The sequence below is a fragment of the Callospermophilus lateralis genome, unplaced genomic scaffold (genome assembly GCF_048772815.1).
Source record: "Callospermophilus lateralis isolate mCalLat2 unplaced genomic scaffold, mCalLat2.hap1 Scaffold_378, whole genome shotgun sequence".
In the NCBI taxonomy this organism is placed as follows: domain Eukaryota; kingdom Metazoa; phylum Chordata; class Mammalia; order Rodentia; family Sciuridae; genus Callospermophilus; species Callospermophilus lateralis.
Window position 1 is genome coordinate 554,070 of NW_027514223.1, and position 16,142 is coordinate 570,211.

The 16,142-nt window shown below is 33.7% G+C and overlaps 1 pseudogene; it reads right to left on the bottom strand.

Moving 5' to 3' along the window:
- Positions 1 to 10,036: 10,036 nt before the first annotated feature.
- On the bottom strand, positions 10,037 to 10,238 carry LOC143640633 (U2 spliceosomal RNA; annotated as a pseudogene).
- Between the last annotated feature and the right edge of the window lie 5,904 nt (positions 10,239 to 16,142).

Here is a 16,142-nt window from a genome sequence, read left to right on the forward strand (position 1 = left end):
ATGATACTCAAAACAGAGCTCCTTTATCTGTAGAGGAAATGTTCAAGGCACTGAGTAGATGCCTGAAATTTCATATAGTACCAAGTATTTCTTAATCCATTTGAACATGTAATTGAACTATTTATATTGTAAGCATAAACATCAACATTACAGTTATTAATATCAGTGACAGGGTAATATCAGTAAGCCAAAATTATAATATCAGTGTTGCTTCATTTATTAAAGGAATATTATGAGATGAATGTCCCAATTGACTCAAGGACATAAAAAAATTTATATATATATATATTATATATGATAAAGTTGAATTTATAAATAATGCACAGGAAGAAATCAACAATAATCAATAATAAAATGGAATAATTATAAAAAATATGGTAACAAACATTATGTGGTTTATCTAAAAATATTTTCCTGTACTCTATGCATCCTTCTTCATGTGATGATGTGAGATGATATAATGCCCACCTGATAAGACAAACTGAGATAGATGCTTTAGGTTTGTGATGTAGTCTTTGTCTACTACATAATGGTTAATTGAACAAAAATTAATTTTTGTTCAATTGTGGTACCACAACAGATGATTTCATAAGCATGATAGGTTCTAAGTAATAAAGGAGAGACTTGCATATAGAGTGTGTATACATTAGACAAAGGGAAAATCCACATCCCAGGTAAGACAGAGAGAAAAGGAAGGTGATTTCATCATGCTATTAAGAAAAAACATACAATTTAAAGCTTATGAAATGTTTATTTCTGGAATTTTCCATGTAATATTTCTGGACCAATAACAAAAAAAAAGTCAAATAACAAATAAGGAGGAGCTACTACATCAAATAGTGATTCTATTTAGCCAGAAAGTCAACCAATTACTTTATGAATCTACATAGGAAACCAATCAAGTCCCTGATTTTTATCATTTTTTTCCATACAGAAGTCAAAACTGCAATAGAATGATTGTGACATAAAACATGAAAGTATGAGTTTTATTTTAGAGACTGTGTCAACTAACTCTTAAATTTCTCTTACATTTTCAGTCTGGCTTGCAGTTTATCTATTGCCATATTACTAAATCTAGCCAATGGCCCGAGAGCAGAAATGACATATATGTAACGTTGGGACTGTAACATTTGACGGTATATATGCTTTGTTTTTTTTCTTTTCCTGTCTTAGAAATATTGATGATTACAGAGTCCACACAAAGACTGGGTTTTCTGTGACAATGACGCTGAGATCCAGCTTAGTGAAAAGGATGTTTCTTTGCAGTCTACACATGGGTGGGAAGAAAAGGAATGGAAAATGGGTTAAGCAGAGACAGACTGAAGCTAAGATTCTGGCACTTAATAAAACTTTCTGGCAGATGAAGAGATTTAAATATATATGGCATATTCATTCATTTCACATTATACCAAAAGAACAGTACTTCAATCTTTAGAAGACACAACCTTCCTTGAAGGGACATATGGGAAGGGTATCACCACATCTACCACCTTCCAGAACCACAGCTAAAAGATGCACAGAGGTTACAGTGGCATTAGGACTAAGCCACTGAGCTTTCAGGACTTTTGTATTGGTTAAACTGCTTTGATATGCTCCTAATAAAAGTATAACTTATAATGTATTTTCCTTCTGAATGAATTCTAATATGTACTGAGTCATTTTTAAAATCAAGTCAGTTTTATTTGGGTCTATTCTTGCAAGAACACATTAAATAAAATATTGTTAAAGAAAGATAGAAAAGCTGTTAGCATCTGAATTTTATCATAGCTAAAGCTCAAGCTGAGACTTCTCACAAAGATGTATTTTCCCAGGGTAGATCTTTTATTTGGTATGGCAAAAGAAATGACTACTGCTTAACGAAAATCACACTATTATCATACAATAACTAATGGCCATTCACTTTGCCTGTGTAATAGAATTCAGTTTCCAGTTTAAACAATACAGAGCTATAGGATTAAGAACATTCGTGCGCATTAAAAATAGCTAAAACAGATATTGGAAGGTAAATCCATTCAAATTGAGTACTGTTAGCAGATCTCCAATTACTGGTAGTTAGATGCTGGCTTTAGTTGTTAACTAAGCAACAGTAGTATGAGATGATTTCAATCTTAAAATGGCCACATAGCCAGAGTGCCCAGTGTGGATAATATTTCCCAAAACATTAAGAAGAAATTTGGGGTGCAGTGACTTTTAAACAATGGCTAAATAAGGTTATGATAAAATAAATCAGAGAAGTGAGATGGTTTAATGGCTTTTTAATGAGCCTAATGTTTTCCATTTTAATGAGCCCTCTTACATCAGTTTTAATCATTTTATGAGAATGAGAATGAGAAATGATTGAGAAATGGCTTGCATTAATTCAATTTTCTGTTTGGTCTTCCCACAAGCCATTATGGCACAGTGGCTAATGGGAGTCAACTTGGATAAGTAGGAACTTAGATAAAAGGACAAGTCTCAGCTAAATTTAGCTAGACACTTGATATGTTACCTGGTGATAAGGCTATATTTCCTCATTTTTCAAAGTGAGCATACCAAATGCCTGCATGGTGTTTTCACACTATATGCCACAAGCAAAAATTAATTAGGATAGTTGAAATGATCTATAATTTGTTCTAATGAATTCTACAGAATTGTGTTAAAATACCTACTTTTTTTTTTATTAGTGGTGTATTTGTATTACCAAACTGTGTAATAAATACTTTTGAGAAAAAAAATGGTGCTTACAATCACATTAAGCCTTTGTATTATAGAACACAGGACACAATTTATCCACTATCTATATCAATGGTTTGGAAATTCTTTAGCTATATGAAATTATATATGCAGAATACCCTGAATCCTTATGAATATTCATGAAGAAGTAGTCAGTAAATACAAAAATATAAAATTAAAAATGATGGCAGGCTCTGATCTGTCAATGAGAGTTATTTAAAATGAGCCAAGAATCCACCTCTAATTCAGGTTAAAATATTTATTTTTAAAAATATAAGCAACACTGTATGACTCATAGAACTAAAAGGTAAATTCAAGAATTAAATATCGATAGTGATAATTTACTGTACCTTTTTCAGAAAGGTTAAAAGAAAATATTTTGAATAGTTTTACCAAAAGGAAATTATAATTATTCAAATGTAAATTATTATTTATTTGAACACTACATAATATGTAAATGTATAGGAACATCAAAAGGTGTGCCATAAATACATATCATTTTTTGTACATCAGTTAAAAAATTCAAGAACAAGATTGAAATGCATAAGAAAAATTAAAAAAAAATACACAGAAAAAATCATACCCAACACCTATTCCATGAGGACATCCCATCCAATAGAAGTCTGGACTCTAAAAATTCTGACTGTTCTGGGCAGCAGTCACTGCTGGTAGACCATAGCAACAGAAGTGCCTAGAACCTAGAGGTTGCCACCATCATTACTACCCCAACTGTCAGAATAGATTCTCTGCATTCATATCACTTAATACATTTTTTTACATGATATGTGATTACAGTAGGTTCTTTCTGAAAATTTCTTCCTAGGCTAGATAAAAGACAACTGCAAACATAGGCATTTGCAACCTAGTTCATCAGAGGCAGATTCTCCTCCCACACAAATTTATGAGGCAGAAAATACTGCCAGAGACAAGAAAAGAGATGATTTAGAAACTTGGAAAAAAATTGATGGATAGACAGATTATAGGATGCAGATAAATAGAAAAACGTTAATATATAGCAATTTTAAGAGGCAAACTTTCAAAAATCTAAAGAAAAAAAAACTTTATCAACTGAATTCAAATGGAGTGTACCAGCACCATTATGTAATAGATATCGTGTTTAGCCCTATATGATGAAGCAAATGGAAGGAACGTAGAACTAATACTTTTTAAAATCTATTAAGTGATAATTATTTACTTTATCTTTTCCAAAAGCATTTGTCTTCAATGATTTGACAGTTTTGTTGGGAGACAAAATTGCTCTAGTCTTCTAAAAGCAAAGAAAAATTATAATGTAATATCTTCTAAACTCTCATAAAAATAAAAATAGACTGTGTTCAAGGCAGGTGATACATATATATTTGTGGACATGTAAGTAAAAGTTGTTTGGGTACATAATAAAATGCAAGAGACAATAAAGATATTAAAGCTATAATAAAAAATTATTTTAAAGATAATTAAAAATATTTGTTATATGAAAACCTTACCTCCTAAGAACTCTTCACCATGTACATCCCTATCTTCACATATGTGTTAAATGTTTATCCTAGTAGCCAGCTACATATGAAGAATTACAGCAAAGACAATTAAGAAAAAACAAAACAAACCAATCAAATGAAATAAAAAGCAAAATGAAGGCAATGAAGACAAATAGCAAGGCAAAGAAATTGCAAAGCACCTGAGAAAAGTTGGCAAAATACTGCAATAGATGACTTTCTTTTCCAAATGCAAAATGTTTGAATCAATCAAAAATTAATCAATAAAAGTATTCCCTTCCCATTCTCCTCAACAATAATTCCAAATATTTATTACTCTTTATAGCCCACAGCTTTTTCAATTACAATATAGAATTTGCCCCCTATTTCACATGAAAATTCACCCTAAAATGTTGCATGCTACTACTTTGATCTAGTCTTCTAAAAGTTCCTTTCAATGTTTCAATCCCATCCACTCCTTTTTCCCTTAGGACTCATTATTCTGGCCTCCTGCATTGCCTCCTAAAAACAGTGCCTATAAACAAACTTAACTGCTTGCATTCATTCTCCACTTTCCCATTTCAAACTCTCAGTACCGGTTTTCTCCTCAGTTCTTAAAATTTGACTTCACTGACCACAGGTTTTTGAAAATAGAATCATTAACTCTTCTAATCTGCTCTCAAATACCAAGTTCAGTAGCAATTGTTTCATATTTCTCCCATGGGGCTTACTTGACACATCTAGGAAATGTCTATAACACCATCTCTAGTTGCTTAGTAAGCTTGAACTGACATGGGTTTCCTCATTGACATTAGTATGTTTTCATTGCTTTCCTGACTTCTTTTAAGTTCCTTTTCCTGTCTACCACCACTTGACACTGTTTTTATTTGCTGTGATTTCATACTCCATTTGTTGTTCTTATTAAAGACTTACTGAATGATTCTGATTCCATATATAAGTTTTATATTCTCAGCTGCTCCTTTTTCTGAACGTTTTATATTATACTTAATTGCTATTTCACCTCTGTTCCTGATTTTTACAGAGATGATACAATTATTCCATGTCACAAACAAAAGTCACCACCTATTTCTACATCCTCCTCCTTCTTCATTCATGTTTGCATTAGTGCCACCAATGAACATACAATCACAAGTCATCTCTCTGCATCCTTTCCACACTGTTTAGTCCACAAGTCCAATAGAGTTGTCTAATAAAAACTTTTTAATATTTTTTTTAGTTGTAGTTTGACACAATAATTTTATTTATTTATTTTTATGTGGTGCTGAGGATTGAACCCAGTGCCTTGCATGTGCTAGTTGAGCACTCCACCACTGAGCCACAAAACCAGCCCCTAAATATTTTCAAATCCATCTTTTCCATCCTCACAACCCTGTTATATTCTATTCCCTCATTACTTCTCTCACTGTCATACAAAAAGATTCCAAAAGTTAACAGTGAATAATTTAATTTATAGTTGTCTATCCTATTCTATAGGCAACAGAACATATAAAACATAGTAAATGTAAATAGCAAATTCTTTTTAACTGTGTAAAAATTGTTTACTACAAGTTTAAATTTTATAAAATCTGAATTCGTATTAATGTATTAAAATAAATGAGGCATTTATATTTTAAAACTCTGCTCTTTTAATTAAGAAGCTTTTTAAGGAACATTTTTGAAATTAAGATCTATGAATATTAGTGATCTGAAATAAATTAATATCCATTTTTTAAAAAATGTTAAAAAATTAAATAAACTTGAGAAATAACCAGATAAATGAAATTTCTTTCCTACAAAACCTAGTAGAAACTTTATTATGCTAACATGTATTAAGACTTCTAAGAGGAATATATCATCTTTATTATTTCATAAGTATATTTCACCAAGGAGTCTCTTTATCATAGTATAGTTATTAACAGAAAAATAACACCTTTTAAAAATTTTAAAAACTGAAGTGTTAATAAAAACAAATTATGCTTACATATAAACAATATGAAATTTTAGGTTGTATAAATCAAAATTAATTTTATATTATTAGGTTCTTCGCTGAAAACAAGTTTCCAGTCTTTTCTAAATATACTGATTTATGAACAGCAAATTAAGACACAGAGTATGGAGAGAAATTGAGTTTGAAATCATTTTGCATATAAAGTGTGATTCCCTTTGGAATTTATTTAAATCCTTCTGAGATATGCATCCATAATATTGCTAAGAAATACAGGATTAGGCTGGAATAAATTAGCAAGATGATTAATTAAACCAGAAATATTTATCATTATTAAAAAGTGATATCTCAAGGAATCTAAAAACCTATCTTATTGGACTCTTGCTAAATCTAGACTAAATTCAATATACTTTGTATATTAAACTCTAGTTTCTTTGTAAAATACAGGAACAGGAGTTTAAAAAAGTATATGATGTGGTTTAGAAAATGGCATGTGTGGATTTCTGAATTCATGTATAATCTCTCATTTTGTCCTTCATTTACAGAAACAAAATGATCATGTGAAGTCTCCAGGAGTCTTTGAAAGGTGCAGAAAATTACCAGATAAGTGAGTCTGGTTTGCTTGATGTTCCTGTAGATATCATCTGAACCTACACTTCTGAATGTTTCCTATCATTTTGGTAAAGATGGAGAACAGTTCAGGTGACTACATATACATTATTCCTTTACATCCAGATAACATTTTTGAAAGATAGAGACCTGTTGATTTTCTTTTGGAATAAATTAGGCCCAAGCTATACATCAAAAAGTATAGAATTAGTAATAATGCAATGGTAGGAACATCTCAACTCTTCAAAAAAAATTACATGGGACAAATTCCTTAAATATCAAAATTTTCATGGTAAAAGTGTACTGATGACTTTCATTATAAAAAATTCCAAACATGTGTAATAATAGAAATGGTATAATAAACTCCCAAGTACCCACCTGAAAAAACTTGTGGTAAATTTTATTTCAAGAATGTCTCTGATCCTTTCTGGAATCTGAATTTTCTGGGGTAAATATAACACATTTTATCAATTTGCCTGTAAATATTTTAAGCCCATTTCTAAAGAACAGAATGTAAACAATACATTAAGTGCTTCATATCTGTGAATTCCACATTGATAGGTTCAGAGATACAAGATGGCAACCAATCATGGATGGGAAATATTTAAAAAATAAAAAGTGTCTGTACTAAACTTTTTAAAAATAATTTTTTAGTTGCAGATGGACACAATACCTTTATCTTATTTACTTATTTTTATGTAGTGCCTCACATGTGCAAGGCAAGCACTCTGCCACTGAGCCACAATCCCAGCCCCATGACTGAACTAAACTTGTAGAGGTTTTCTTGTCATTAAACCCTAAACAATACATTGTAACAACTATTTGCATAGTGTTAAGTATTTTAAGTAGTGTGGAGAGGAATTAATGAATACAATAGAATATGTATAGTTATATTCAAATACTACTTTTTTCATTTTATATAAAGAACTTGACTATCTGTAGATTTTGGTAATGTCAGGGGGTCTGAGAAGCAATCCCTTATGAATACACAGGGAAGACTTTACTACTGCCCCTCTTTTAAAAAATAAATAAATAAACATAAAGATTCTTCACTATCATGAAATACGAAACAAGTGTTCAGATTTCATGATTATGTTTCAAATGCATATATTTAATATTATAGTTTGCTTAGAATTGAATTTTAAAAGTTCATAAATTGCAAATGGCTAATGTGTCCATTAATTACTTTGTTTCTTTACCAATGCTCTTTTTCACTAAAGCCTTCACAATAAACTGAGGAGGATTGGAATGAAAGCCATTTATAAAGATGGGGAGAACTGAGAACAGAAAGCCATCATTTGGTATCCAACTTCACCATCTGCTTAAGCACTCATTTTGCTGTGCTAATTCTGTGACTATAAGAGCAAGGAAGAAGAGAACTGGAAAAGGGGTGTTGGGAGATGGGGAGGCAGAGCTGTTGAGCAGCTGAATTTTATTTATTTGTTTGTTTGTTTGTTTATACTGTTTGGAGGACTCAAGGTATGTATTTCCCAGGAATCAAGAAGACCATGTAGGAGGAACAGAACTAAAGTTCCTCAGTCATTGTTATGCACAAAATGGTTACGCACTGGGACAGAGAGCTCTACTGGCAAGAAAGCTAGAGAGATGGTTCCTTATGAAGGTATGGAGCTCCTGTTGGAGCTGAGGGAAGTATGGAATTCCACCATGACCCTTCTACATTTCTAACCTATGCACTATTAGAGCAAATCAGCAACTGGGAAGGGAGGAAGAAGTGGTGGACCATACTACAGTCAAACAGATCATACATTTGTCTCTTTCCCTCTCCTTTCTCAGGCTGCAAGCACATTAAAATAAGGAGGTCTTGAAAAGAAAGGAGGAGTGTTTCTGGAGCAGAAGACATCTCCCTCTTTCCCCACCCTCCAACACTCCAGCAGGACATGGCTCTCAGCTCAAGTCTATGTGCAGAGGTGATATTCAAATGAGATGATACAAAAAAAGTCTTATAATGAAGTGGATTTTAAATAACCAGAGTGAATGAAAAGTTGTGAAATCTGTCAGAGATGTCAATAAGAACATTTTTACAGATTGCAGTGGAAGGCAGTGATTGTAGAAACACAAATTGCTTCATGTTTACACCCCCCACTGAGTTGAGACTACTCAATAAACCAGTTTGATGTGAATTTCATAGCACATGGTCCCTAAACACAAGTTAATTCCTTCTGGGGCTTACCAGAGAAAGAGCAATCTGTTTTAGTTTTGGGAGGAAACTGCCAGTGTCAGCCTTGCTGAGAGACACTAAGTCTGTCTGCAACCTGGAACCCTCCTAAGGAATTTTCAATAGCAGTTTTGACCCCAAACGATGTTTTCCTGCATGCTTTCGTGTACCATGCATACCATTTGAAAAAAGCACACTCATGCATTGCTAGTGGGACTGTAAATTGGTGCAGCCAACATGGAAAGCAGTATGGATATTCCTTGGAAAACTGGGAATGGAACCACCATTTGACCCAACTATCCCTCTCCTCTGTCTATACTGAAAGGACTTAAAAACAGCATACTAAAGGGACACAGCCACATCAATATTTATAGCAGCACAATTCACCACTTGAAAATTGCAGTTTCTTGAGGACACTCTGTACATGATTCTCAATTTTTTCAGGAAAATTAAATTCATAGTATCCTGGCTTTTACTTGCCTGACACATTGAACTTCCACAACAGAGAATATTCAGAGCCAAGGTAGTTAAAAACTAAGAATCATCATCAGTGTAGCATTTCCTCAGTGAATGTTTTAAACTTTATTCCCATTTATTTGATATATTCTGGTCATTTGTTAAGAAACTGTTTTCACAAAGATATTATCCCCAGAAAATTAAAGATATATTCTTCCTTCTTACTCAATGATGAGCTTTAACATACTTTCCTTCAACTCACCTTCTTCACACTGAGAGTTGAAGTGCTGGTAGCTGGATATTTTGGGGAAGGGCTCAATATCATAGTAACTGGTCTTAAAACCCTAGAAAATTCCCAAGGACGTATAAGAAAATTGTTAAATTTCATGTTCTCCTTCAACGGTCCACTTATCCATTAAGTAAGCATGGGACGATAAGGTCATGCAAGGTGTCTCAGCAAAACATAAGTCCATTGTGGGAGGACTGAGTAATCTTGGTTAAACCTGAGTGCACAAGGTTTAAGGTAGACTAATATGGTTTCAAAGTCCTCACAAAACAAGGGAAATTAGTATACTTGCAGATGAGTCCTAACCATTCAACTCATACGGTTATTGCAAGGTCTTAATTGGGGGATGATACTTTGAAATATTTTGTGTAGTGCATGAGATCTCATTTAATTCTCTTTGGGACTTAATGCAATGCAAAGTAAGCAATAATGGCTTCTAAACTGTTTTATCGAATTGTGCTATATTGCCATTACCTTTCCCATAAAAGAGCCTAACGTGCCTAGTTTAACTTTCTAATTAATTTACTACAATGATAAGAACAAATACTACACTTGATCTTAGCCAAAAGGCCAAGAAGCTATCGATAATCTATTCATTACTAATGGGAATTAACAAACTGAGACAACCTGCCATGTTAGAAGTACTTTTCCTTAGTATTTCTTTCAATGTTATAAAATATCTCAATATTTTATGCAATTAGGATAGGATTGAAAATCCATTTCAAAACTTCTTCATTGAATTTGCAGAAGACGCATACCCTATTCCGCAATTCAAAGAGCATCTGAGTTTTTTAATCTTTTTTAATTTTTTCCTGTGGAGGGGGTACTGGTAAATGAACTCAAGGACACTCAACCCCTGAACCACATCCCCAGCGCTATTTTGTATTTTATTTAGAGATAGGGACTCACTGAATTGCTTAGGGCCTCACTGTTGCTGAGAGTGGCTTTGAATCTGTAATATTCTGCCTCAGCCTCTAGAGCCATTTGGATTATAGGCATGTATCTCAATGCCCAGCTAGTTTTTTTTTTCTGCTCTATTTTATATATTTTTTTATTTTTTATTTATTTTTTTAATTAATTTTTATTGTTGGTTGTTCAAAACATTACATAGTTCTTGATATATCATATTTCACACTTTGATTCAAGTGGGATATGTACTCCCATTCTATTTTATATTTTATTTTTTCCCCTTTTTTAAAATTTTTATTTCATTTTATTTATTTATTTATTTATTTATTTATTGTTGGTTGTTCAAAACATTACATAGTTCTTGATATATCATATTTCACACTTTGATTCAAGTGGGTTATGAACTCCCATTTTTACCCCGTGTACAGATTACAGAATCACATCAGTTACACTTCCATTGATTTATATATTGCCATACTAGTGTCTGTTGTATTCTGCTGCCTTTCCTATCCTTTACTATCCCCCCTCCCCTCCTCTCCCCTCCCCTCTTCTCTCTCTACCCCCTCTACTGCAGTTCATATCTCCCCCTTGTATTATTTTTCCCTTTCCCCTCGCTTCCTCTTGTATGTAATTTTGTATAACCCTGAGGGTCTCCTTCCATTTCCATGCAATTTCCCTTCTCTCTCCCTTTCCCTCCCACCTCTCATCCCTGTTTCATGTTAATCTTCTTCTCATGCTCTTCATCCCTACTCTGTTCTTAGTTACTCTCCTTATATCTAAGAAGACATTTGGCATTTGTTTTCTGGGGATTGGCTGGCTTCACTTAGCATAATGTGCTCTAATCCCATCCATTTCCCTCCAAATTCTATGATTTTGTCATTTTTTAATGCAGAGTAATACTCCATTGTGTATAAATGCCACATTTTTTTTATCCATTCGTCTATTGAAGGGCATCTAGGTTGGTTCCACTGTCTTGCTATTGTGAATTGTGCTGCTATGAACATCGATGTAGCAGTGTTCCTGTAGCATGCTCTTTTTAGGTCTTTAGGGAATAGATCGAGAAGGGGAATAGCTGGGTCAAATGATGGTTCCATTCCCAGCTTTCCAATAAATCTCCATACTGCTTTCCAGATTGGCTGCACCAATTTGCAGTCCCACCAACAATGAACAAGTGTACCCTTTTCCCCACATCCTCGCCAGCACTTGTTGTTGTTTGACTTCCTAATGGCTGCCAATCTTACTGGAGTGAGATGGTATCTTACGGTGGTTTTGATTTGCATTTCTCTGACTGCTAGAGATGGTGAGCATTTTTTCATGTACTTGTTGATTGATTGTATGTCCTCCTCTGAGAAGTGTCTATTCAGGTCCTTGGCCCATTTGTTGATTGGGTTATTTGTTATCTTGTTGTCTAATTTTTTGAGTTCTTTGTATACTCTGGATATTAGGGCTCTATCTGAAGTGTGAGGAGTAAAGATTTGTTCCCTCTTTACTTCTCTTATTGTTTCTTTTGCTGAGAAAAAACTTTTTAGTTTGAGTAAGTCCCATTTGTTGATTCTAGTTATTAACTCTTGTGCTATGGGTGTCCTATTGAGGATTTTGGAGCCCGACCCCACAGTATGTAGATTGTAGCCAACTTTTTCTTCTATCAGATGCCGTGTCTCTGATTTGATATCAAGCTCCTTGATCCATTTTGAGTTAACTTTTGTGCATGGCGAAAGAAAGGGATTTAGTTTAATTTTGTTGCATATGGATTTCCAGTTTTCCCAACACCATTTGTTGAAGATGCTATCCTTTCTCCATTGCATGCTTTTAGCCCCTTTATCAAATATAATATAGTTGTAGTTTTGTGGATTGGTTTCTGTGTCCTCTATTCTGTACCATTGGTCCGCCCGCCTATTTTTGTACCAGTACCATGCTGTTTTTGTTACTATTGCTCTGTAGTATAGTTTGAAGTCTGGTATCACTATACCACCTGATTCACACTTCCTGCTTAGTATTGTTTTTGCTATTCTGGGTCTTTTATTTTTCCATATGAATTTCATGATTGCTTTCTCTATTTCTATAAGAAATGCCATTGGGATTTTGATTGGCATTGCATTAAACCTATAGAGAACTTTTGGTAATATCGCCATTTTGATGATGTTAGTTCTGCCTATCCATGAACAGGGTATATTTTTCCATCTTCTAAGATCTTCTTCTATTTCTCTCTTTAGGGTTCTGTAGTTTTCATTGTATAATTCTTTCACCTCTTTTGTTAGGTTGATTCTCAAGTATTTTATTTTTTTTTAGGATATTGTGAATGGAGTGGTTGTCCTCATTTCCATTTCAGAGAATTTGTCACTGATATACAGGAATGCCTTTGATTTATACGTGTTGATTTTATATCCTGCCACTTTGCTGAATTCATTTATTAATCTTTCCAGGTCCCAAGTATGGTTTACTGAGTTCTGGGTATCTGAACTTGGACAGAATATTAAAATATGACGATATGTGTCATAATATTTTCTATACAAAAGAACATTTTTCAAAATCTTAAAAGAAGTCTCCAAATTAAGCACATATGATATTAACATAGACAGACCATATGAAGGAACCTGGTATATTAACCTAATTTGTCCCCAAAGAGGTGACATTAAATACTACCTTGTTGGAGGCTGTGAACGTCTTGGGTAGAGTAGGAAAAGGAGTCCAGGAAGGACACCTTGATACTATCTCCTGCTCCCAGCTTGGTTCCTTATGTGTTGATTCTCCATTTCATTGTTTGAGAACATCTCTAGAACCAGACTTTACACTGCTCTTTCTGTTCCTAGTCAATACAATGCTGATGATATTTTGGTATGTGCTCTGTGAGCAGGGCCTGTCTGCTTGTGACATGGCTCCTGGAGGCCATGGCATTCTGAAAAGTGGCAAAGTCCCAGATTCCTGTGCCAGGTCTGAACCATCTGCACAACCCTAAGGAAATACCATCATTGTGACCTTAGTCGGCCACAGTGGAATTACACACAACCAAATGAGGAAATCCCTGTATATGCAAGAGATTCTTTAAGTAAATTAAGATTCTTAACTGTAATTTTATTTTTATTAATGGAAATAACAACAACCAATAAGACTCTTGATTATCTGTAACTTAGTCTAAAAATTGAGCAAAAGACAAAGAGTCTATAAAAATCTTTCCTGATCTCATTTTAACCTAAATCCACACCTTTGAAAAAACTTAATAAATCAAATAATCAGCAAAACAACTCACATAAAGTAATGTAAGAGCTGCTGGTACAGAATGCTTATGGTTGGGTAGGAATTATCAGCATCAGAATCTATCACCATATAAAAATAAAATAGGCTTAATTCCTAGGTATAAAATGCATTAAGTTGTTGAGATACAGAGAAAATAGAAGAAATGGGAGAAGGCTGCAAAGAACCACATTCTAAAGATCAAGACTCCAATTTACATTTGATGCCAAATAACAGAGGCTCTGACTAAGGCTGAATAAGCTGGCACTCCAACCATTCCCAGGGAAGGAAAACTTCTGTGAGTCATGTTGGAATGAGAAAAGCCATGTGTTATAAGTAAATGTATCCCACTGTGATGAAATTAAAAGGGGATGGACCAGGATTAAAAATACAAGAACTCAATAAACCTTTTAGAAACTAAAAGCTTCTTATTTTTCCAGATCTGATTGTGCAATCAGCTAGAGGTTTGTAGACCCACTAATATCAGAGTGGGCTGTACTTATCTCTAAGAAGAAAAACTATGGGATTAAGAAATGGTAGAGTTAATTTTCTAGCACTAGTGGTTTTTGCTATATGGAATGCCTTACCAAATACTCGGGGAATTATTTTGTTTATCTTGTCTGCCTTAAGTTGTCACTGAGAAATGTCAAGCCTAAATCCCCAAAATAGAAATCAGAGTCAATGTCCAAACTACTAAAGGAAAATTATTTCTCTTGGAAGGCCAAGTCATAGAAAGATTCTAATAAGCTCATTTCCTCTTAATAATCCAATGTTGATATTTTGCCTGATCACATAAATTTTCAGTGAGAAGACATGTATAATTGAACAACAATACTTATCTATTTATACTCTCCAAATGTGGTTTGTGTTAGGTTTTAGTTGCTACTATATAAGATATCTTAAGAATAAAGAGAAAGGTGATAACTCCTTTCATTCTAACACTGATATAAGTAATCCCTCAAATTATTCCTGAAAGGGTTAACTTTTTCCTAGTTTTATTCATGCTTAAATAAATTTTTCACATGACATTTATGAGGGATCATCTATGGCAATCATCAGGTAATACAACAACACAGCCCTCTCTTTTCAAGTTGCATACATATGGGTAAAATGACAAGTGCTTAGAGTGATTCAGTTAATGGTCCATGGCCTTAAAATTTGTGAAATATAATCACCTCATTCATCATTTGCAAAAATAAAATTTTTATCTTCTGTAACAGGAAATTAGGTGGCTAAAGGCTGAAAGTACAAATCCATCTTCAACTAATAAGGTATTAAGCGGCACTAGCAGACAGTACACTAGCTTCTCCCAGACTAGGGACACAGAGAAGTGATAAGCCACATGAAATATTCACCATCAGGACTTTCGAGGTAGGCAGATTCACAACAACAGCACACAAGCTTTGTCAGGAATTGTTGAGAGATTGAAAGCATACTTAAAGGATTTATTAAAGCAATAGAGACAACCTAGACTCCAGTTACCGTGATTGCAGGGATTTTTATGGCCATGTGTTTAATCTTCCTGTGTTGTAACAGATAAGTTATGCTTTCCGCTGATTTGTGTACAAAGAGTTTTCTCAATCTTTTCTAGTACTATATAGTACTGAGGTATAGCTTTTTGACTTGCTAAGTGAAGCATTAATAGGACTGTCAGCAACAAGATAGAACAGGCAATAAATATTAAGGTTTAATGTTAAAATGATTTATGCTGTAGGGAATATCATCCTAGATTATAAGGTATGATTATTATCTTTCATAATAAGAAATGATGGGAGAAATAGAATGTTGGCAAAGGAAACTTTCTTAAGCTCCCTTCTCATGAAAATATTTTTTACAGGAATATATATGAGATAAGATCTAAATCTTCCAAGAGTAAAGTTGATTCAAATAGGTGCTTAATAAAATATTGCTGTTCTACTATAGGATTTTTGTAAAGGTTGACACTGGTCTTTTAATACTTGACCAATTCATTCACTGAAACTATTTCATAGGAAAAATAATTTGTAGAATGTTTTATGAATGAACTACAGATAGTAGAAAATCCTTCAGGGAATGAAGACCTGAATAAAGGCCCATGATCCTATTCAAGACACCAATGTAATGACAGGTTGATTTATAGACTTAAGTGAGCTCCAGCATCTTCCCCTCCCTGTGTACTTGCATGCTATTTTCTTCTGCCTTGAGTGTTAGTTGCCTATGGGTGTCAAACAAATTGTAGTATCCTGAGATTTATATTAATCTCACAATTACTATGTATCAAAAATACAAGCCTAGCTGAGTAGGTTGGCACATGCTGTAACCCCAGTGACTTAGGAGGCCAAGGCAGTAGAAGGGCAAGTTCAAGGT